We start from the raw sequence: 26,024 nt of genomic DNA, 5'->3' as shown, positions 1-26,024 counted from the left end.
ACACAATCTTTCAATGCAGGGAGGTCAGGAATATCCAGATGGCTCGGAGCAAGTTCAACCAATCACTGTCCGTGAATATAGATCATGTGATGACCCGACAGTTACGTGGAGATCTGCTCTACCACAGTGAGGAAGCCTCACTAGCTATCAAGGATTTTGATGTAAGATTTTAGGTTCAGATTAGTTATGTCTGCATCCATTCTAGGGAGTGGGAAACAGATTATTTTTAGGGCCGATGTCCATCTTTCTGTCTTATTTTTGGTTTTCCGGCCCATAAATGGACCTGGCATTGTCAATTTTTAAAGACAATTGTCTGTGACGTTAACTATGAGATGTCGACATGTTGTGGGCAAGACCCATCGGTCAAAAGTCAAGGTCACATCGAAGAGTCAAAATTCCTTGTATTTTAGCTTGTCCAGAACTGAACTTGGCCATTCTGTCTAAGATAAAAAATAAAGGTTTTGTAACTCATGCCAAAAAGGTTTGAATCGGTTGGCAGGGTATTTATTTTTTTATTTTTAGTTTGACTATTCGAAGAATAAGGAGGATTTTACTACTTGCCCTGGTAAAGGCATCCGCTAAAAAAATTCGGGCATGTTGGGATTTTAACTTATAGCTTCAAAAGCCATCATTGAATTCAATTCATACTTTAAACAGCTGTTCAAGACCATCACACAATTAGGTTGCATACCTCCATACTGTCCTAGATACAAATTATAGCCCCTGTTTGACTTAGGACCTTAGGTTAAAGTTTTAGGGCACATTGTGTGCAGTGTTAGTTTTGGGGCAAGTTGGGATTTTCAATCCAAACTTCATCACATTTAATTCACTTAATACTTCAAACAGTTGTTCAGGACCATCACACAATTAGCTTGCATTACTCCATATTATCCTAAATGCACATTATGGCCCTTGATCAACTTTAGTTAAAGTTGGGATTTTCACTTATAACTTCAATAGCCTTCATTTAATTCAATTTATATAGCAGCTTGGAGTTTTCACTCACATCTCCAATAACGTTCGTTCAATGGTCTTCATTCTTAATGTTATGGAGAAATGATGTTCATGAATAAATCTAATTCCTGAGAACCTACTATACTGATCAAAAGTCTTCATCAGGTAATCACTCTCATATTCTTTTCTCATTTTTCGCATCTATCATGATTATCTGTCATTCTTTTTCTTTTTCTCCTTAATATGATACAATCTTGTTTACCAATATTGCATACTTAGGTTTTATATCTCATACAAGGCAGCGCAATAGTCACAATAACTGTCTGACAAATATCTTGATGCTGTTCATTCAAGTGACAGACAATACCTCACACTGATCAACGTATTTGACATAACGTATTGTTCCCCCAAACAATTCCAGCAACAAACTTAACAAAATTTATTATGTTAAAATTACAATGGTGAAATTCAATTTAAATACCAGTTTCACACCAAGTAGCTTAAATAATTTCAATCCTGGTTTACCGGTATGTCCTTTTTTTCCAATTTTAAAGTCCAAAAAGCTGAATGTTTTTGAGCACTTGTTATTTAAATTGTCCACACAGTAAACTCCCCAAAGAATAATCCAAATGTAAATCTGTATTTTAAAATTGATGAATGTCACAAAAGATAATCAAAGATAACACTCTAACTCTGCTATACCTTTATATATATAGCCAAAGATATTTCTAGAATAATCTTCTTCTAAAATATACTTGATAAGTAACAAACATTCCAGAAGTTTCCATACTATTCTATAACTTTCATAAAGTATCCACAATGTTCCAAATGTAAATACATGTATAATTTGTAACAATAAACATCATTCTAAATACAAAGCAAGTGCACAATACATAAATAAGCCGCCTACATAACAGTATTACATCAAATGAATGATGAAATCATTTCTAAGACAAAGTGGCGTTGAGTCGAGCACGCTGTCCTCGTGTTTTGTCGTGCTTTTGTTTTGTTACATCTTTTAAATAAGGCACATTGAATTACTGTCAAAGGGAATTTTCATTGTCAATATGATACAACAAGATAATTATTACCCTTCATTCCTGTGTTTGGGTTTATCTGTTTAACCCACATAGAAAGAGCTGCCCACATGAGTTTATTTTTTTGGGTTCTATTGTAATCAATGTAAAATAAATAAGTTCTAAATTTAAAAAAAAACCGTAAATGTGTAAACATTTTTTTCTAAGTAAAAGCAAACGATATTTGGAAAACAGATTTTATCTTGAACTACCCAGTATTTAATCTTGTTTCTTACACAAAAAAATACCCATATAAAGGTTTAACATGTACATAAGTGGCTGAATAACTGTCAAAAGAAAATATGTTAAAAAGTACAGTATTTGTTTTATATGAAAACTGATGTAGTATCCTGGCTGCATGCAATATGCAGACATTGTCTCGGTCATTGATGTCCAATGATATACTGTAGCACATCCAAGCCCGGTTAAGCCAGTTCCAGTTTTGAAGCTCATAGCAGTGACCCAGCATGCTCAAGGCTGTGTCAATGTGGATTTCAGCTACGTAAAAACTGATGTAGTATCTGGCTGCATGCCAGATGGATGCATTGTCTGTCATAGATGTCTAATGATCTGCCGTAGCACATCCAAGCCAGGTCAAGTCTGTTCTGAAGTTCGAACAGTGACCCAGCATGTCCAAGGTTATGTCAATGTGGATACCAGCTACCTAAAAACTGATCAAATGTAGTATCCTTTCTGCATGTATAATGGGAATATTGTTTCCGTCATAGATTTTCAATGATATTCTGTAGCACATCCAAGCCAGTTCCAGTTCTGAAGTTCATAGCAGTGACCCGGCATGTTCAAGGCTCTGTCATTGTGTTATCAACCTCTTAAAAACCTGATGAAATAATCTGGCTAAGTGCAAGATGGAGACATTGTCTCTCTTATATATTTTCAATGACATCCTGTAGCACAGCCAAGCCAGGTTAAGGCTGTTCTGAAGTTCAAAGCAGTGGCCCAGCATGTTGAAGGCTGTGTCAATGTGGCCATCTTTTGTTCCCCTTGTGTACTTACGTAGGTTGTGTAGTGCTGTAAGTGCTCTCCTTGGCTGGTGAAGTTCCCTGTAGGTGAGGTGTTGTAGGTAGTATAGGAATGGAATGCAGTCAATTTCGACCTTGTTTTTCCAATGGTCAATTAAAGGTCTGTCTTCAGCTCCAATACTTTTGAGCAATTCGTACGTAAGATGTCGTGGGATGCAGTTTATTTCTTCTTTTGCGAAACGTATACAAACTAGTGTGTGTTTCTTTATTATTTCATTGGTTGACAAGGTGATCAGTTTGTTTCTAAACTTAGTGCTTGGTACCCGTTGTGTAGATGATTCATAATGTCCACAACATTGCCACACATCTGGTCCGATCAGTCCTTTACAGTAAGTCAGCACTTCAGCAGCTTCCTCATACTGCCCTCTGCAGTACAACATGGAGGCAAATTTCAACCTGCTTGATACAATGTCAGAGTCCAGTGATTTTTGATACCATTTGAAAATTTTCTGTGTGATTGGTTGTCCCAGTTCGATGCATTTTGAAGCAAGGATGGAGGCAAGGGTGCTGTGCAGGAATGGGATCAGCAAAGACACTATTTCCCGTCCACCGTTAATGACGGTAAAATACAAGCACTGTAGAATTATCAAATGTGTTCTAATGTCATCCACTGAAATATCAGTTACAATTGTATCCAAACAATATGCAAGTGTAACTATTTCGTCCAACAGTAGTTCCTGTAGAACAGCACCACAGGTCTCGGTTCTTGTGCTCACATTAAGACATGGTAAAGTTTCAAGACTTGAGCATTGTAGCAACCTCAAGTCGATGTTGTCCATTTTAATAGAAAATAGACTCTGTAGTCTGGTGTTGACGAGATTGGAAATGATGCTGCATACTTTTGGAAGCTCCCAACTGTGTAACTTTCCCACAAACAGATTAACTCCAGAGATTGTAAAGTGGGGACAGTGCTTTTGTTTTAACCATCTTGTAAGTGTTGTCAGAACTAGACAAACACATTTCGCAATATTTTCTTCCCTCCATATTGTTGAAGGGTAGTTTTCAATTGCAAACATCATTGCGGTTTTGATATGAAATGTGCTGAATCTGTCTTGAAACACGGGTTTGAAATATGTTTTTCGCATTATTTTGGTAAGGGTATATACTTTCAGTTGAACAGTGTTAAAATCAAACATTAATAACCGTTCCATTAAAGGGGTTGAAAATCTCCACTGCCATTTTGAATATGGGTAATTAGTTGACTTTGGAGGAACCATGAACGCTTTTGATTTACACTTTGTTTGTTTAGATGGGCTCTCATTGTAGCCCTGTGGAACTATGAAGACTCCAGTCTTCCTTGCCTTGTTCAGTGTGTCTGGTCGGGGCCAGTGTCCAGGGCGTGGCCTGTTGAACATGAACTTACATTCTGCTGGTAGCTGGTCACAAGGGTATGCGCGAACATTGTCAAAGTTTTCATTATGTGTCATTGATGGACCATGTCTAAATACTTCACCAGATTCACTTATGCCCTGAAGCATATCCTGATCTTCAGCCCTTGTTGTAGTCACTATAACACGCCCTTCTTCATCCAGCACATCATCAGTGGTTTTCGGTTGTACTTCAGGTAACTGACAGTCTGCTCTGAACCGCTGCAAGTAGCAATACTGAGGAGGAGTAAGCTCGTTCTTTAACACCAGAAGGTTTGGCTTTCCGTACTGCCATTCACTCATGCTTAGCATGACATGTTCATGATGACCACAATGCAATTGGTCAATATCAGATTTCATTCCTAGTGTCGTTGTGGCCTCACTCTGACTGCCAAATATGTAAGAAATAAAATTCAGATTTCTCAATAATATGTTAACATTGTCCATAGATTCCATCCTCAGGAATGTTCTCCTCCTCCTGGCAATCATCCAGCTGTTGATCCCGATATCCTCCATCACCCGGGACAGCCGCAGGGAAAACAATCTTTCACTCTCCCTATCACTATCCATATCAACTATTTAAGTCTTTGCTGCTTAAGAGGTATTTTTCTTTTATACTACCAAAATTATCACTTGTCTTTTAACTGTTTAAAATACACAAGTTTAAATCAAGCACTCAATTTAACTTAAACGTTTCTTATTCATGAGCTGTGTGTGATTGTATTAACGTAAATGTTGAACGAGATCATATCTGGTATTCCAATGATTTGAAGTGTGGTGGTTAATTGAACTGTTTTTTGTTCAATTGAAAATCTCCAATAAAGTTTATTTTCATAAAATTGAACAGAGTATAATCAATTGAATTTCCTCTGCCTTCTCTTGCAAGCTCAGAAGATTTCTTTCGATTGTGAATGAAGTGTGTCAGATTGCCGCCTTAATCCCAAGTTTCATGTTGTTTAAGCATTTTACAGCCAAATAGTTATTTGTGCTTTGATTTAAAGTTTAAACATTTGGAAATTGCGTAATGTTAAACTCGGTGAAATCCATGCATTGGCGTCACTTTTGAGGCGCAGCCTTTGACATTCCTTCAATTATTTAGCAAGGTTAAGTTTTAAATGATGTATTTACATTATTTTCTCTGATATTTACATGAAAAACTTGATTATGACAATTGTAAATCCGCTAGCGTTATCTATGATCATGGAAAGTTGTTTTTGTATGACAAAACTTTCACAAATATAATACAATTACTGGTACTACAATTTTGTTATTTTAGTGAAGCTTATATAGGGCCATATGGATAACATTAACCACAATTATCACTTGTCTTCAAACTTTTCAAAATGAACAAGCTTTAATCAGGCACACGAGCTTTGTGTGATTGTAAAGAGGTAAAGAAGAAATGGTAAAAATGATCATATTTAAAACCTGCTATAATAATTCATATCATTTAAATATTAGTAGCATAATGATCTATTAGTTTTTCAATGGCAATTCCTCCATATGTGCGTTAGTATGGTTGCCCAATTAAGTCTAAATTGGCTCGTTTTACAGATGATACTAGATACACTCTTTCTGCTTCACCATATCTTTAGTTATATATCTTTGTTTTGTGTTTATCTTGGACATAATCACCGATATAATTTATACAAAACCACCATGTAACTTTTTTAGATATCATTCATGTGTGTTGGAGTTATTTAAGTCAAATAGCAGGCTTTGAAAATTAGATAAGTCAAACACAAGGCTGATATAATTTAACAATTGTTTAAAAGAATGTCAGCTATGTTTAAGGTCATGGGAATATACTAATTTTCAATTCAACAAAAACTAATGTTTTAAAATGCATTCTTTCTATTATTCAACTACATCCAGACAGTAGAGCCTATAACTGAACTCTAAAGAATTGATAAATTTCCATTGAAATTAAGAATTGCATGAAGCAATCGTATATAATAGACAAAACATCTTAAACATAAAAAATACTAAACAAAATGTTATGGAGAGCAAGTATCTAGACATGTGATCAAAATAAAAGTTAAACTTGAATAAGTACCTACACATATATAAATTAATCATAAACACAGAGAAATTTGCAATATTTGATAGATACTCTTAAATAACAGAACATTTATTGTTCTAGTATCAAAAGAGTTATGGCTCTAGACCCGGCAAAAATGGAATAGGATCTTTAATTGATGAAGCTTGATTTCGTGATATGAATAACAAACATGCAATTAATATATGAAGTGAAAGTATGAGCATCGGCTTGACTTAGTTAGATATTGAATGCAAGCCTAAATCATATGTTAACGATGGTCAATTTTTCAGATGACAAAGCGTCATTAATTTACGGTCGGGGTCAGTATTTAACGTAGAAACGTTGATCTGTCATGCATAGAAAAATGACACTTGATGGTTGATGTAAGCGACATGTACCAAGGTTGTGTTTCTTCGTCAGGATATAACTATTCTTATTTACTCATATTAACAAGCTATCAAGAGCTAAAAGTGTTATCAAGAGGACTATATATATCTAGGGATTCAAAGGTACTGTTGTTTAAACGCTATCTTATTTCTCTTGAACCAAAATTATGGAAAATAATATTGATCACTTAGAGGTCACTGACCAAAACAAACATGGCGTCCCGCTCGTATTCCTGATGGAATATGAACTTTTCGGTTCGAGAAAACCCGAGAAACATGAATGGATCGGTCATACAGAACTGTTCAAAGCCATTGCAACAAAGATCGAATCTACCCACATAATAGGTTTACAGAGAATTCGCAACATGTGGCGTATATATCTTGATAATTTAGATGACAAGGTGAAGTTAATGGCAGATGGGGTTCCCTTTAGGGGCAAACAGTTACGCGTGCTAGCTACAAACCCGGGTAGATTAGACGGGGAAATCACTGTACGTGTACGAGTAAAGAACATTCCACTCTCTGCCGATGATGGGATCATTACAAGAAGCCTTACGCTGCGTAACGCTGAGGTTATACAAATTATCCGCGAAAAATTGCGAATTGACGGCCGTTTAACAAATTGTGAAACAGGCGATAGGTTAGTCATAGTAAAAGCCTCCTCCTTCAAGGACCCTACCAAATTTCATGTATTTCGGCCAATTTGTAGGTCGGGTCATCCACTATGGCCAAATAAGACTGGCAGCCAGCTAGAGCTTAAGTGCACAAAATGTCTTCAAACTGGGCACAAATTCAAAGAGTGTATCAATGAGTGGGTTTGCTCCAAATGCAATCAATCTGGACATAAGCAAAACGAGTGTCAATATGAATCAGCGACCGAATCCGACGGCGAAAGTTCCGAAGACGAATCATCAGTTTCGTCAGATGAAACAACAGTATGTTCCTCTCCAACGCGAAAGCAGAGCTCTCCGAAAAAGCAAGCTGCTTAACGTCGGGTAGCCAGTCTAAACAGAACATCTTCCTCGAGAACTCCGAGCGCAGGTCAGCAGAAAATAGAACAGTTTGTAACGATGTCAAATACTAGTAACATGAATGACACCCCCAATAAAGGCAAACAAGGACTTGCTCCAGAACGTTCTCCCCCCACTCCTACGGAGGTAATTCACGATCAGGCAGTCTCTAAGAAGACCAAGAAGAAGAAAAAATAGTGTGTTTTAAAATATATATATATATATATATATATTTGTTTTTTTAACAAAAGTTATGTTCATCATATATAACAAATTATGTGATGTTCATTTGTCTCTTTGTATAAAAACAGACAAAGAATAGTAAAGACCACATAACAGTTACAGTAATTAATATAAAAATATATATGTATATGTATTTGTATATGCGTATGTATATGTATATGTATATATATATATTTGTATGTATGTGCGTGTATGTATATATATGTATATAAGTACATGCCTATATATGTATAGATATTAGTACATAGGAAAAAAATATGAAAAATCCATGCGTTTATCTTTATTATGCATCTCTATCAAAACATTTATATTAAATGAAGAATATGGGCATTCCATATATATCAATGTAAAATATTGCACAAAGATTTTTTTTAAATGTATAAGGCATTTTGCTTAGGTAAATTTAAATAATGTAAAATATTGAAACAAGTTTATATATTGCACTATAAGAACTTGTCTTGTTTTGTTGTTGTTGTTTGTTGTTGTTTTTTTGTGTTTTTTTTTAATTACAAATCTTGACCGACAAACAAACTTAATTTGTTTGGCCTTACGTTTGTCCAATATCTGTACCGATTGTTCACTCAGGTGGCAAGTACTATATTGAACCTAGTTTTTTCAACTGTTCTAACTGACATTAAATTTGACGATACTTAAAACCTTTTAGCACTGAATGCAAAGTTCATTGTTATTTATACTAAATATTGCAATACATTCATACCAAACTCTGTTTTGTACAAACAAACCATTATACATATTTTGTTGTGACTATATTACTGTTAAACCGAATTGTTTACCTTTTGATAGATATCTAGATACGATACCTCTTAACAAATTGTACTTTGTATATTTGTCTTATTTCAGGAATTGCAATGCACATATCAATATTTTTATATCAAAATACTGACTGGTTTTGCTATGTCGATCCTATTGATGTTAAACCTAATTGTTTATCTTTTGACAGAAATCTAGATTCACATTTCTATACACATTTAATATACTTCATTCGAAGTCCATTTTTCAACTGTGTACTAGGAATTGAATATGATGGTTCCTTTCGCAATTCTTAACTTTCGTCTTTCGTATTAAGGTTGCTACTCTAAAGGACTTAACCAACGTTATGATTTAGATATCCGTCAGAATCCTTACTAAACGTCAGAAATAAGTAACAACGTAATCAATTGTTAAATATCAATTAGCTTTAAAATGCAACATCATATAATTCACTTTATATCGCTTGACGTTCAAGGTTTAAGAGATAGAAATAAACGTGCACGTATAATTCAATGGCTTAATAATCAAAAGGCAGATGTTGCCTTTTTACAAGAAACTCATTTTACTGACAATATAGACCATCACATAAGGGACGAGTTTAATAATTGGAGACTAGTACATAGTTACGGGGAATCAAACAGTAAAGGATGTTCTACTTTAATAAAAAATGACCTCCAGTGCAATATATTAGACCAAATTTGTGATTGTAATGGTAGATACATCTTATTAAATCTTAAAATACTTGAAAATACATATACACTAGTAAATCTGTATTCGCCGAACAAGAAAAAAAGAAAGAAACGACTTTTACTTAACCGTATCAAATGTTATTTCGGAGAAATGCTTAGGGATTAAAATAATCGGCGGCGATCATAACGATACGTTAAACATAAATGACAGAATAACCAAATCACAACAATCAGAGGTTGTAACTGTTAAGAACTTAACACGCCTTATCAAAACTCATAAATTGTGTGATATTTGGAAAGTCCTCAATACAAATAAATATCAGTTTACTTGGCGACGTAAGAATGAGACAGAAAAAAGCAGAATTGACCATTGGCTTATTGACCACAACTTCACTCCACAAGTATTTTCAACAGACATCAGACCCGCAATAATACAAACAACAGATCACATGGCCATTTCACTAAAATTTAAACTACCTAATACACGTGGTCCTGGCTATTTGAAATTCAATAACTCTCTTCTCGAAAACAAAGAATACAAAGCTAAAATTAAAAATATTCTTAATCAGCAAATTCAATCGAATGTTAACCCTCAAGCAAAATGGGAATTTTGTAAAATAGAAATTAGAAATCAAACAATCCAATTTTGTAAATGTCTTTCAAGACAAAAGCATAATCATCTGACTAAATTAGAAAAAGAACTATTGTACGAGGATAACGATAAAGAACCACATGAAGAAACTAGCATACAAATTAACATGATCGAATCAGAAATAAATGATATATATAAAAGTAAGGCGACCGGTGCTCAAATACGCTCAAAAATAGACTTTATTGAGAAAGGCGAAACAAATTCTAAATATTTCCTTAATCTAGATAAATCACGTCAAAGCAGAAAAGTTATTAATTCAATACTTGTTGATGGAGACAGAGTCTTTGAAACAAAACAAATATTAGATGCAGAAGTTAATTTCTATACGGATTTGTACACCACAAAATATAAAGACAACGTGGAATATACTCAATATATAACCGATGTTAACATACCTACCACTTTGGAACCAAATTTATCTGATAAATGCGAAGGCAGAATAACTCACGAAGAAGCGACAACAGCGCTCAATGAAATGAAACTGAATAAAAGTCCTGGACTTGATGGTCTGACAGTTGAATTTTATAAAGCCTTTTGGTCTATAATTGGAAACCTTGTCATTAATTCTTTTAACGAAAGCTATGAAAAAGGCGAATTATCTTTTACTCAAAAACAAGGAGTTTTTTTCGCTATTGTATAAAAAGGGTGATCCCGAAAACCTTGAAAATTGGCGTCCAATATCCCTTTTAAATATCGACTATAAACTAGCGGCAAAGATTTTAGCAAAACGCATGCAATTAGTCCTACCGAAAATTATGTCTCCCCCTCTCTGGGGGAGACATATTGTTTTTGCCCTGTCCGGTAGTCCGTCAGTCCGTCAGTCCGTCCGTACGTCACACTTCGTTTCCGATCGATAACTGGAAAACCGCATGACCTAGGATCACCAAACTTGGTAGGGAGGTTGGTCGTGAGGTGTAGAGGATCCCTATTGTTTTTGGGGTCACTAGGTCAAAGGTCAACGTCGCTGTGACCTCTAATGTAAAAAAATATTTCCGTGCAATATCAGGAGAATGCTTTGATCTAGGTTCACCAAACTTTGAAGTGAGGTTGGTCATGATGTCTAGATGATCCCAATTGTTTTGGGGGTAACAAGGTCAATAGTCAAGGTCGTGGTGACCTTCCATGTAAAAATCATTTGCGTGTAATATCTTTATGTCTCCCCCATTCATGGGGAGACATATTGTTTTTGCCCTGTCCGTCAGTCAGTCCATCAGTCTGTCAGTCAGTCAGTCAGTACGTCACACTTCGTTTCCGCCCAATAACTATAGAACTCTTAGACCCAGGAACTTCATACTTGGTATGCTAGTTGGTCATGACTAGTAGATGACCCCTATTGAATTTGGGGTCACTAGGTCAAAGATCAGGGTCAACGTGACCTTGAGGTGAAGAAACGGTTTCCACTCAATAACTAAAGATCCTTTGGGTCCAGGAACTTCATACTTGGTATGCTAGTTGTTCATGACTATTAGATGACTCCTATTGATTTTGAGATCAAAAGGTCAAAGGTCAAGGTTACCTTCAGGTAAAAAATGTTATGTTGGCAGTGACCTTAAGCTTAAAAATGGTTTCTGCTCAATAACTAAAGAAAGCTTGTACCCAGGAACTTCATAGTTGTTCATGACTAGTAGATGACTCCTATTGATTTTGAGATCAGTAGGTCAATGGTCAAGGTCACCGTGACCTTGAGGTGAAGAAACTGTTTCCGCTCAATAACTAGAGAACGCTTGCAACCAGGAATTTCATACTTGGTATGCTAGTTGGTCATGACTAGAAGATGACCTATATTGATTTTGAGATCACTAGGTCAAAGGTCAAGGTTGCCATGACCTTGAAGTGAAGAAAAAGTTTCCGCTCAATAACTAAAGATCCTTTGGTTTCAGGAACTTCATACTTGGTAAGCTAGTTGTTCATGACTAGAAGATGACCCCTATTGATTTTCAGATCAAAAGGTCAAAGGTCAAGGTTACCTTCAGGTAAAAAATGATACGTTGGCGGTGACCTTAAGCTTAAAAATGGTTTCTGCTCAATAACTTAAGAACGCTTGTACCCAGGAACTTCATTCTTGGTACGCTAGTCGGTCATGACTAGTAGATGACCCCTATTGATTTTGATATCAGTAGGTCAAAGGTCAAGGTTGCCATGACCTTGAGTTGAAGAAATGGTTACCGCTCAGTAACTAAAGAACACTTGCACCCAAGAACTTAATACTTGGTATGCAAGTTGGTTATGTAGATGATCCCTATTGATGTTGTGATCAGTAGGTAAAAGGTCATGGTCACGATGACTGTGAGCTGAAAAATGGTTTCCGATCAATAATTGAATAACGCTTGCGCCCAGGAACTTCATACAATGCAAACTTCGTTTACATTTTCCATGATTAATCAACAACACTTTCTTCTCTTCACTATTTAATATAATCGAATAAACCAAACTTCACTGTTGGTTTGTCTCCAGTCCAAAGTTACAAATTTCATGTCCATCATTTATTTTTTCTCAGCTACGACCACACAATAGGGGAGACAAGCGCTTTTTCAAAAAAGCAATCTCTAGTTATAAGTTTTGATCAGCAAGGTTATATCAAGAACAGAAATATAGGTTTCAATATACGACTTATAGATGACGTCATAGATTATACTGATCTTTATAACAAAGAGGGTGCGATTCTATTTTTAGACTTCAAAAAAGCCTTTGACACAGTAGAATGGCCTTTTATGGTCGACATACTGAAAAAATTCGGCTTTAAGAACTCGTTTATAAGATGGGTTAAGACTCTTTATTGCAATATTACGTCCAAAATAGCAAACAATGACTGGATATCAGACTCATTTTATTTACAACGTGGCGTTCGACAAGGTTGCCCTCTTTCTGCTCTTCTTTTTGTTATAGTTGTTGAAGTTTTATCAATTAAACTGAAACAATGCGAAACATATGAAGGTATAAAAGTAAAAGAAAACAACATTAAAGTTACCCAACTTGCAGACGATACTACTTTATTTCTTAAAAACCATATAGAAATACCTATTGTTTTAGAAATAATTGATACCTTTGGAAAACATTCGGGTCTTAAACTTAACAAGATGAAAACATTAGGTCTCTGGATAGGTAAATCGAAAAATCAACCCGTCACTATGTTACATGGTATACAATTTACTACAAAACATGTTGAATCTCTTTGCGTCTACTTTGGAAATAATAAAAATGAATGTGTAAACCTAAGTTGGACCGACAAAATCGAAAAGTGTAAGCAGCTAATTAACACTTGGAGTAAACGAAAACTTACATACTTTGGAAAAATAACGGTCATAAAAGCCTTACTTTTTCCCAAGCTTGTTTACTTAGCTCAAAATATTGTAACTCCCGATAATATTTCTAAGATAATTAATTCAATGATCTTCGAGTTTTTCTGGAACGGAAAAAAAAGATAAAATCAAACGTAAGACAGTTATTGGTAACAAGCTTGAAGGTGGTCTAGATATTCCAGATTTCATGTTATTTTCTAAAGCCATGAAAATAAAATGGATAACCAACCTTATCAGTACAACAAGCGCAAGCTGGAAAACAATACCATCTCTTATGTTTGACCAATTCGGCAAGAACTTCCTAATTTTCTACATGAACATTGACTCTATCAAGTCCTTATAACCACTTACAAACAAAGTGAGCCGTTTTTATAAAGACCAACTGTCAATATGGATCCACTTTTCACAAATGTCTGTTCATCAAGACTTGATTTGATATTCATTAATGACATAATTTCAAATAGCGGTGACATAGAAACACATTTAGTTTTGAATAAACTTAAAAACAAAACAAATTGGATGGCAGAAATTTATACGTTAAAAAATTCTTTACCAGCTAGCTGGAAAAATATTGTTAAATCAAATGAATCATTAAATACTAGAGTTAACACAAAGCTAGAAATAAAGATTCAAAATAAACCTCTAACCGAAATGACAAATAAAGAAATTTACCAGCTTTTTATTAGGCAAGTTTTTGAAAAACCGTCCATTCATGGTTACTGGAATCGCAGTCTTCGAGAAAAAGTAGAATGGAATTCATGGTATTATATAAATCATAAATGTATTGTTGACAATAAAGTTAAACAGTTCAAAATTAAACTGTTACATAATCTTGTGGCAACTAACCTGAATTTATTCACGTGGAAATTGAGAGACTGTCCTTTATGCATATATTGCCATGAAGTAGAAGATTATGAACATTTTTTTATACAGTGTCCTACTTTATCAACTTTTTGGAACACCATTAATTCCGTGTTTAAAAAATGTGGTATAAACAAACATCTCAACAACATAAAATACATCTTGGTAGGATATAAGATATACCAAAAAGAATATAATTGCGTCAATATTGTATTGAGCCAAATCTGCTACTGTATTTATAAAACATACTTCATCAGTGATAGGAGAGCAAAACACATTGTTATTTTGAATCATTTATTTTATGGTTTGCTTACTTTACAGACGTTCTTAAAGAAAACAAATGTGAATGTTTGTTTTCTGAATGAGTTTATTAACAACATTAAACACATTATCTAACAATATATTGAAGATGTGTATATTCATGACTGTTCTATGTATCATTTTATATGTATAGCTGTACGATTGTGTATTCGTCTAAAGAAATAAACGGACTGTGAGTAATTGCAGTTCCAAAGAGAAAAGAAAAATGACACTTGAGGTCAAAAATCAAATGGGTAAAAATTAACATGTATAATGTTACACCGGTGCATTGTGGTATCAAACGTTGATTACCCAGTATTCTGCTTACTTCTATGCACAATCAAATCCAAACATATATATTGGTGTTTTTCAACAGAACATATCTACCATTTCAAATTAATTGTTTTTTAATTGTTAATCAAATTTTAGATTTTAATCCTGTTTCATTTTTAGCTCTTTGCAGATTGGAACTATTAACATTGATTCATTTATTGGTTTACGAATCCAATATATCAAATCTTCTTAATATTTTTAACAATACCATTTTGAATTGTTTCTTCATTTCCGTATGTGTTTCGTCTATGAAACCTCTTAAAATGTTATAAATAGTGATTCCTATTGAATTCCTCGATTGTCACTGACGTCAAGACCAACGTGAAAAGGCCATTAATCCTTTCGCACAGACATGGATAATTGCTACCACACTAATCCGAATGATGATATATTTAAGCATTTATTTGATAAAAAAAGTCCGAATTCAATTTAATATCTTAAAGCATTTCATGGTTGCATTTAATTTTTATTTAAGTGTAAATGTTTTAGTCGATTCCATACCACTGGACTTCTTGGACAGTAAATGCACTTCCATAGTGATTAAAATGTTTACCTATTGGTCATATGCTTATCATTTTATTATCAAACGCTATCAGTCTTTAAATGTTTACCTATTGGTCATATGCTTATCATTTTATTATCTTTACAGAGAAGCACACACGTATATATACATATCATACTTGAAGACACCTGATTCCTCAACCTGGCAAAAATACTTATGGAAACTAAATTCAAATTTGTTTTATTAGTTTAGACACATTTTCAACACTCAAAATAGACGTATGAAAAACGAACGGTACTGCTTATGCAAACTCGTCCTAAAGGAGTGAAGGTCCCTTCGCAGGTATATTTTAGAATGAAATAATTTATTTCCGAACATGCTGTAACAAACACTCAATTTTACTGCGGCCTAATTATCGTGTTTGGGGATAAGATTGTTTGCCCTTGCAATCAGGTGAAATCCTGTCTTCAAGCAGGGTTCAATTTCTTCTATTTGTACCAAACGTACCTGTAAAAATACCTGCATATCGCGGTAAGCTGTATCATGGCGATATGTATATGCATATATGGTAGCAGCAGATGAATGCGGTGATATGCGCACCACAGTGTTGGCTACCGTGTATTCTGTCCCCACACTTTCCCGCGATGATGCAATACCTCCCGCGAAAGCAAATAACGCATGATTGGTAATGCATTATGTTTACTTCAATAATAACTCTTATTATCAAAGTCAATGTGTTAAAAATGAGATGAGATGAGGTTTCAAAAAACATAACTGACAGCGAAAATCTAGTTTTATCTATTTAAAGAATAGAAAAGCTTTACTATTCACCCTGGCATTGCCGTTACACCTTGGATTAGGTTTTGTATGTAAGCACATTTAAGTCATACTCTGGTTAAGTTTTTGCCTGTAACAACATTGAAGTCAATAGCTCAGCAAATGCATCATTAATTGCATTGACACTATAGACAGGTGATCCAAATTATCCAAATTACGGAATTAATCATATTAGATAACACTTATTTGAATACGGTGCAAATTATGGGCTGACATTCCTCGACTTAGAAATCATGCTTAAGGTTTTGTTTGTAAGCACACATAGGTAAATATCTGAGCAACTGTTTAACGTATTGCTTTATACAATAGTTCTCAGTCATTCAACTACTTAAATAAACATGTTTGGTTACTCTATTTTGCAACAAAATGCGAGTTATGGCCTTTTATTATTCGACTTAGAAATTCTGGGACTATTTGGCATTGAAACTTTAAACATGTATTCCTATTATCCAACTTAATTAATCGAGTAAGATAACTCAATCGTGCCTAAATGCAAATAATTGCCCTTTATTTTTGAAATTCTGGGTAAGGATTTGCATGAAAGCACACGCGTTAATATTCCAGCAACAACTTGATACATTGTATTGAGACTATATACAACGGTTCTCAACCATCCAATCCACTTAAAAAAACAAGTTGAATAACTCTTTTTTACAAACAATGGCATGTAAACACATTTAGTCGAAACAAGGGTTCCCAACCTTCTTAATTAGTCAAGTGAATTTAACTCTGTCATATATTTATATGCTAATAAATGACTTTATTATTTGGCAGAGAAATTCTGGTTAAGGTTTTGCATGTAAGAATACATCGGGTAATATCTGAACAACTACTTGATGTGGTGCATCAGGGCCTTATACAGTTGTACTCACCCACCCAACCTACTTAAATAATCAAGTTAGCTAACTATATTTTGCAAATAATTGCCCTTTGTAATCGACTGCAAAATTTGGTGTTAAGGTTTTGCATGTAACAACATTTAAGTCAATATTTCAACAAATACAGTTAATGTTAAATTTGTATTGAATTGAAACTTTATGCACACCCTCCAAACCATCCAACCTTCTTAATTAATTAATCTAAAAAACGTTTTCTTGCATAGAATATAAATTGTGCCACTTTATTATTTGATCATTTAAATTATGGTTAAGGTTTTGCATGTATGTGTACTTTGTATTAAGTTTAATGTATGCTATTAAATATCATTCAATGTAATTTTAGTTTTTGTTATTCATTGAATATAGCTTATATGCTACTTTTGTGACGTGATCATATTTTGACTTTTATATAGTTTACTTCATCGCTATATTGTAGTGTCACATATGTATGTATAAAATAAAATAAATTTGATTTGAAAATGTGATCGGGCTAAAACTCCAAAACAGTGAAATGCATATAAAATGTTATTTAATTGTTTTAAAAAGTGAATTTTTATTTCACTGATAAATATCCATAAAACTACATAAACTAAAATAATGTCTCCAACATGGTTCATATGACAATTATTGACATTCCTTGATTCCTGTGTTTGGATAAATCCAGTTAATCCACATGCAGAGAATGAGTGTAGTGTATTTTATTGGTTTCATTGTTATCATAGTAAAATAAATAAGTTAATGTTCATTTTTAATTTTTATTAAAAATGTCTGTGAGTCATTATTTTTTCTTAGTAAAAGCAAACGATATTTGATTGATTTTATCTTGAACTTCAATGTATTTAATCTTGTTTCTTGCACAAAATAACACACACAAGCAAACGTTTCCCATGTACAAAAGTGGTTAAATAACCGTAAAAACAAAATAAAACAATATGTTCAATAATCGTATTAATATGAAAAAAGATGGCGTATCCTTGCTGAATGCCAAATGGAAATAGATTTCCAATGATATTTTGTAGCACACCTTTTAACATGATACAATTAATTAGAGAGTTAGCACTGAATTTGTTTATCATCTGATTTATACTTATTTTAGTATGCTTATGTTTTATGTTTTTTCCACTACTGGTCATTGTTCAACGCACTACCGTCCTGAAAGCCAGTCAAGAGTTTTTAAGAGCACATTATTTAAGAGGTGGGATACAGTATATAATGTGTTGTTTTTTTACCATTTATACATCAGGAATATTTAGTTGAATTACTTCAGTGCATGCTTGTAATAGTATTTTATAAATCAAATTTTGTGTTCATAATGTTTTGTTACATGTCTTTTGGGATTGTGTCTGAGAACATAGTTACAGGGGATTTTATACAAAAATAATCATAATTACATTATCATATATAATTCAGGTGTGTTGAAGTTATTCAAGTTAAACAATAGACTGAGATAATGAGATAAGTCAATCATAGGCTGATATAACTATACAATTGTTAAAAAAGAATATGATACACTTCAGCAATGTTTCAAGTCATGGGAATATTCTAATTATTCAATTGACCAAGAGTCATGTTTCAAACTGCATTCTTTTGATGTATTCAACTATAGCAAAAACATAAACAATAGCGCTGCAATGATGTTTAAAGATACAACATGAATATTGTTTAGAGGGTTTAAATATTAAGTTCATCTACCATCAAGATGTCTTCAAATATTTACATTTTCAGAAGTCAATATTAAATTCAAATTTGAAATAACTTGAGGTATCATAAATAACCGTAAAAAGGCGTATTATACTTAAAAAATACCGAACAAACCATTATAGAGATAATAAATAATGACATATTATCAAAGAAAGAGTTATTCTTGCATACCGGACGTGTGTTTCCGGTCATTTGACCGGTGCTGGAAAAACTCATCTTACACCCCCTATGTAGGATGAGTCACGCGCAGCAACGCGCCACTTATTATAACTTTTATTGTATGGTTAATGAAAAGTTTATTATGCAATTTGAATAAAGTGGATTAAAAAAATATAAGTTTACAATACTTTTAATTAAAATTAAAAATAAATAATCGTAAATGCGCGATTTTTAAAGGAACTATTTGACGTCGATAGTGATTTAAAATTACTGCGTTCTATGACGTCAGTACACAACGTCGCACACGCTTTTTAGTGAAGTGTACGAAAGTGCTTTTTCTACATCAATTTATCCACAAACTCATAATACTAGGTATGCAAGAAAACATATCAATCATGTTTTTCCGGTCCACATCGAAAAATCCGACCCTCAGGCAAGCCTCGTTACATGCGTAAGCGCGTTCCCATGGGTCGGATTTTCCTATCCGTACAGAAAACAAATGATAGATACTTATATAATATATAAGTGTATGTGCATATGAAGTTTTCATTATATAGACCTGGTACAGAAAACATAGCCATTTTAAAAATTGATACATGTAATTAAAAGTTTTGAGTATCAGTAGAATTATGGCTCTCGAGACCTAGCATAAACATAGTATTGGATCTAAGATTGGTGTTGATTAACTTCCTTAGTATGCAAGTTAGTCAGAATGTTTATATTAATAATTTTAAGTCAAGTTTAAATCTGGGCAATTTGCGGTCAAAAACTAGGTCACCATGTCAAATCATAGGAAAAGCTTGTTAGCACTCTAGAGGTCACATTTATGATTGTATGTTCATGAAACTTAGTCAGAATGTATATATTGATTAGCTCTAGGAAAAGTTTGAATCTTGGTCATGTGCGGTCAAAATCTAGGTCAGCAGGTCAATTTTAGGAAAAGCTTGTTAACACTCTAAAGGTCACATTTAACTGTATCTTCATGAAAATTCGTCAGAATGTTTATATTAATAATCACTAAGTCAAGTTTGAATCCGGTCATGTGTGGTTAAAAACTAGGTCATATTAGGTCAAATCATAGGAAAGCTTATTAGCACTCTAGAGGTCACATTTATGACCATATGTCATGAAACTTGATCAGAATGTTATTCTTGATGATCTTTAGGTAGAGTATGAAACTGGGTAATCAGAGGTAAAAAAACCAGGCCACTAGGTCAAATCATAGAAAAACTTTGTAAACACTGTAGAGGTTACATTCTCTCTTTGATCACCATGAAACTATGTCAGAATGTTTGTGTTTATGAAGTCTAGGTCGAGTTTGAAACTGGGTAACCTGAGTTTAACTAGAACTCCGCGAGTCGGATGTGTCGCCTGACGAATTATTTACTGTCGACAAACGTTAAGCCAGAAGCAAGCAATAAGTTATATAAGCAAAAATGAGCAGAATAAATACTGAAGTCAATGACATTGAGAAATAATTTGAAGATAATGGATTAATACGTTTTCAGGTGTGAAATGAGCATCTATGTCTTGCTTCTGTCTAAACTGCTATCCAGACCGGTAGTTTCAGAGGAGATGTTCTTTAAGCAATTGTTGACAGACGGACGACGGACAAAGACCGATCACAATAGCTCACCTTGAGCACTTCGTGCTCTGGTGAGCTAAAAAGTGTGCAAGGTAAAGTTAAACATGAAAATTAACAAAGGGCAATAACTCTAATATGGAAGCAAGAGAGTTTTTGTGCACTGCAATCCCCTTCAATAAGATCTATCTATCTATAAAGTTTCAAGTTGATAACTCTTATAGTTTTCGAGAAATGCCCCGGACAAAATTTAAGCTTGAAAATTAACAAAGGGCAATAACTCTAAACATATAGATGCAAGAGTTACGGTTTTTGTGCACTGCACTTTCCCTCAATCAGATATACCTACGGAATAAGTTTCAGGTTGATACCTCCTATAGTTAACGAGATATGCCACGGACAAAATCTAAGCATGAAAATTAACAAAGGGCAATAACTCTAAAAATATGGCACCAAGAGTAACGGTTCTTGTGCACTGCACTTGCCCTCCATGAGATCTATCTAGCTATGAAATTTCAAGTTGATACCTCTTATATTTTTCTAGACATGCCCCGGACAAAACTTTAAGCATGAAAATTAACAAAGGGCAATAACTCTAAACATATAGATGCAAGAGTTACGATTTTTGTGCACTGCACTTTCCCTCAATCAGATATACCTACGGAATAAGTTTCAGGTTGATACCTCCTATAGTTTAGGAGATATGCCACGGACAAAACCTAAGCAAGAAAATTAACAAAGGGCAATAACTCTAAAAATATGGCAACAAGAGTAACGGTTCTTGTGCACTGCACTTGCCCTCAAGGAGATCTATCTAGCTATGAAGTTTCAAGTTGATACCTCATATATTCTTCAAGATATGCCACGGACAAAACTTTAAGCATGAAAATTAACAAAGGGCAATAACTTTAAAACTAAGAAAGCAAGAGTTACTGTTATTGTGCACTGCACTTGCCCTCCGTGAGATCTATCTACATATGATGTTTCAAGTTGATAACTCTTATATTCTACAAGATATGCCCCGGACAAAACTTTAAGCATGAAAAATAACAACGGGCACTAACTCTTAAAATATGGAAGCAAGAGTAACAGTTCTTGTTCACTGCACTTGCCCTCAATTAGATCTATCTACATATGAACTTTCAAGTTGATACCACTAATAGTTTAGGAGATATACCCCGGACAAGCGAAAATGGGACGCGGACGCCGCTGCGCCACCGACGCCGCCGCCGCCGACAAAAGTAACCCCTATATGTCGTCTTTTCAGGCGACACAAAAACTAGGTTACGAAGTCAAATCATAGAAAACATTGTTAAAACATTGTTGAGGCCATATTTTCTACTTTATCTATATGAAACCAGGTCAGAATGTATTTCTTACAGCAAGGTAAGTTTTATTCTGACGTTTATTGGTACTTCTTGTTATAATAAAGTTTGTTTTACTGTTCATAAGTACTTTTTTCTCATTTCATCCATACCTATTAGAACCTCTACTCGCCTAATTACCCTTGAAGCGTTTGGTGCCATATAATGAAAAATAGATAATCCTCTATAACAAATTAAACAATATTACAAAAAATGTACATATTGGCACTATGCAGATTTATTGAAAATGTAATTTAATAAAAAAGTATTTCCATGATGTAGTCAAAAGTATGTATAATCCGTTTTCAATGTTTCGTGCATTTTCATGTAGAACAAGTGTTCTAATCACACTCACTGGTAAAATACATTCTGAATTAAATGAAACAATTTTCATGTTCATACTCCAACCATAAAAAGAACAGAATATAAAAATGTACAAACAAAGACAAGTACACATCCTTTCTAAGGCAGCAGACCACCAGACTGATATTTCAAATTCTCTAAAACTGTAATACCCTCAACTATGATATCTAACATGTAGCATTGAAAACTAGTCCCCAATTTGTTTAATTAAGTCCCTCTCGTTGCACTTTCCATTGCCCTGAAAAAACTTATTCGTTACCCCTGTCACAATGGCCCTCGCCCTGAAAACACTTATTTCACAATAAAATTGGATCAGGTGAGCGATACAAGGCCTTCAGTGACCTCTTGTGTACATAACCATTCACCAAGGGTCATTATGTTACAGTCGAGGTCAGTTAATGTTCAGAATAGATCTGTCATGCATCCAAAAATGACACATTGGGTCAAAAATCAACAGGGTCAAAATTAAATGTTACACCAGCAAACTGTGGTTTCAAAATCTTGACATATTTCTGCTTAATTCCAAGCACAATAAAATCCAAATATTTCATGTTTTTCATTTACAGTACTTTCTCATATGTATTCCGTAACAACAAAAGAAAACTCTTAGTTGTTAACCAAATTTTACAGTTGTTTTAAGCGCTACGTAGAACTAATAATCCTTTGAAAATTAATAAGTTAAAAAATATTGATTTCAAAATCCAACATTTATAAATCCATCGTATTAAATCTAATTAAATATATTTAAGCATTTTTTTATAAAACTATTTTAAATTGTATCTTCATTGATGTTTCATTTCATCTCTAAAACCTCTGTAAAATATTATTCAATAGTGATCCCGTATTTAATTCTTTATTTAAAAACATTAATAATAACTTCAAAAGGTCATTATTCCTTTATATGATTGATAATTTCTATTTAAATAATCCAAATGATACCAAATTTAACCTGTAATGGCATAAAAAGTTTAAAAATCATCTCATTTCCTAGCATTTTCATGGATGCATTGAGTTTAAATTTAAGAGTAAATGTTAAAGTCTAATACTATATTTGGACTGCTTAGTGCTTTCGTTACCATGGTGATAAAAATGTCTACTTATTAGTCCCATGTTTATCATTATATTCTCAAACGCAATCCGTCTATGGTATAAAACCCCTTGTGACAGTTATATTAATAACTATAACTCAACTAGTTGAATGTGGGTTTTATTGGAAAAGTCGACATTATTTTGGATTGTCCCTTGGTTAGTATAAATCACTATTCAATATATGTAAACTTTGTATAAATATATCTGAATAAAAAAATCATTTATTTACAGAGTATGCGCGATACTTGCTGAAAAATCTTGATCAGCCATTAGAAAAAGGATTTTTCAGACGTATACCGAGACCACTGGTTGAAAAACCTGCCTTTTGAATTTTAGGTATTTTTCTCAAAAGAAATCAGTACATTTGGTCTTTAAGATTGAAATATAATAACATAATTAGTTTTCTATATATGTTCTGGTATGTGTCACTAATTGTGTATATAATGTGTAGGTTTAGTTACTAGTCCCTTTTTCACAAAAGGGGGCATATAGGTTTATGAATGTGCGTTTTTATGATGAAGTCAGTCATGTGTCTTGTGGCACAAAAACTTGTATATGGTTTGATCTAGGACTATGAAACTTCAGTGGTAGGTTCACTGTTGCGTATGACAAGTATATTACTCACGTTGTGTTCATGCTAGGACTATGAAACTTCAGTGGTAGGTTAACCATTGCCCATGACAGGTATATTGCCCCTGTTGTGTTAATGTTAGGACCATGAAACTTCAGTTGTAGATTCACTTTTTCCATTACAAGAATATTACTCCTGTTATGTTCATGCTAGGATCATGAAACTTCAGTGATAGGTTCACTGAACATTGCCCATGACACGTGTATAACTCGTAACTTACTTCTGTTGTGTTCATGCTAAGACCTGAGACATCAGTGGTAGGTACACCGTTGCTCATGGCAAGTATATTACTCCTGTGGTGTTCATGTAAGGACCCTGAAACTTCCGTGTTAGGTTCACTGTTGCCTATGACAAGTTTTTACTTCTGTTGTGTTCATGCAAAGACCTGAAACATCAGTGGTAGGTACATCATTGCCCATAGCAGGTATATTGCCTCCGTGGTGTTTATGCTAGGACCATGAAACTTCAGTGGTAGGTTCACTGTTGCCTATGACAAGTATATAACTCCTGTGGTGTTCATGCTTGGACCATGAAACTTCAGTGGTAGGTTCACTATTGTCCATGACAAGTATATTTCTCCTGTGGTGTTCATGCTTGGACCATGAAACTTCAGTGGTAGGTTCACTGTTGCCTATGACAAGTATATTACTCCTGTGGTGTTCATGCTAGGACCATGAAACTTCAGTGGTAGGTTCACTGTTGCCTATGACAAGTATATTACTCCTGTGGTGTTCATGCTAGGACCATGAAACTTCAGTGGTAGGTTCACTGTTGCATATGACAAGTATATTACTCCTGTGATTTCATGTTAAGACCATGAAACTTCAGTGGTAGGTTCACTGTTGCCTATGACAAGTATATTACTTCGGTTGTGTTGATGCTAAGACATGAAACATCAGATGTAGGTACATCATTGCCCATGACAGGTATATTACCCCCATGTGTTCATACTAAGACCCTGAAACTTCAGTGGTAGGTTCTCCCCCGCCCATGACAAGTATATTGCTCCTGTCAACTGTATAATAAACCATTTGCCTGCACCATAACTCGAAAATGGTTTGACCGAGGAATCTGGCACTTCAATTGTCGGTTGCCTTGATCTGTAGATGATCCTAAAGTTTTTATGATCAGTATGTTAAAGGTCAATGTCATAATCAACAGTATTATTAATCTGTTTTTCTTCGTTTTCATAACATTGTACAACCATATTTTCTCAAGTGTTTTGTTTCACATGAAACACCTTTATTCAATCTTCCACATGCTTCCGACAAAGCAGCGTTTTTTTGTGGATGTCATTTAATATGTATTGCTATGTTCTGAATTTATGATCTTTTTCTTGTAACAGGAAAATTATAAAGAACAGCCTGGAATACAGCAACATATAAAGTACAGAAAAGTAACTTTGACATGATTAATATAAACAGTATGCATTGTCCCCAAATTAGAAATTAGCTTTATACAATGTTATATTCTGTAAAATTTGAGGTAAATTTCGATGTGCACTAATACTTTAGTTATGTATATGATGTTAGAATTAGGTATTCAGAAGTGTTTCATCTTTTAAAGCTGCACTCTCACAGATTTACCATTTTTACAACTTTTTTTGTTTTGGTAAGAGCATTTTTTTTGCGTAAATATCTTCATCCCAATGATGTAAGATTGCTGACAAAAAATCAGATTGTTATTTTTCATATTTTCATTCGAAAATTAATGTTTTATGGCTTATACCGTTATTAACGGTTTAAGACAAATGAATAAAACATCATTTTTTGAAATTAAATATAAAAATCTGCGATCTTATTTTTTGTCAGCAGTCTTATATAACTGGTTTCCATGGATTGTCGCAAAAATTGGCCCGTTCCAAGACAAAAAAAAAAAATGTCAAAACGTTCAATC

At 34.0% G+C, this 26,024-nt stretch overlaps 1 pseudogene; it reads left to right on the top strand.

The window, feature by feature from the left end:
- Nucleotides 1-26,024, top strand: part of LOC128208631 (tetratricopeptide repeat protein 13-like) — a 48,081-nt pseudogene that overhangs the window by 1,679 nt on the left and 20,378 nt on the right.

Source organism: Mya arenaria, chromosome 11 (assembly GCF_026914265.1).
Source record: "Mya arenaria isolate MELC-2E11 chromosome 11, ASM2691426v1".
NCBI classification, from domain to species: Eukaryota; Metazoa; Mollusca; class Bivalvia; order Myida; family Myidae; genus Mya; species Mya arenaria.
This window is presented reverse-complemented; position numbering and strand designations above follow the sequence as displayed.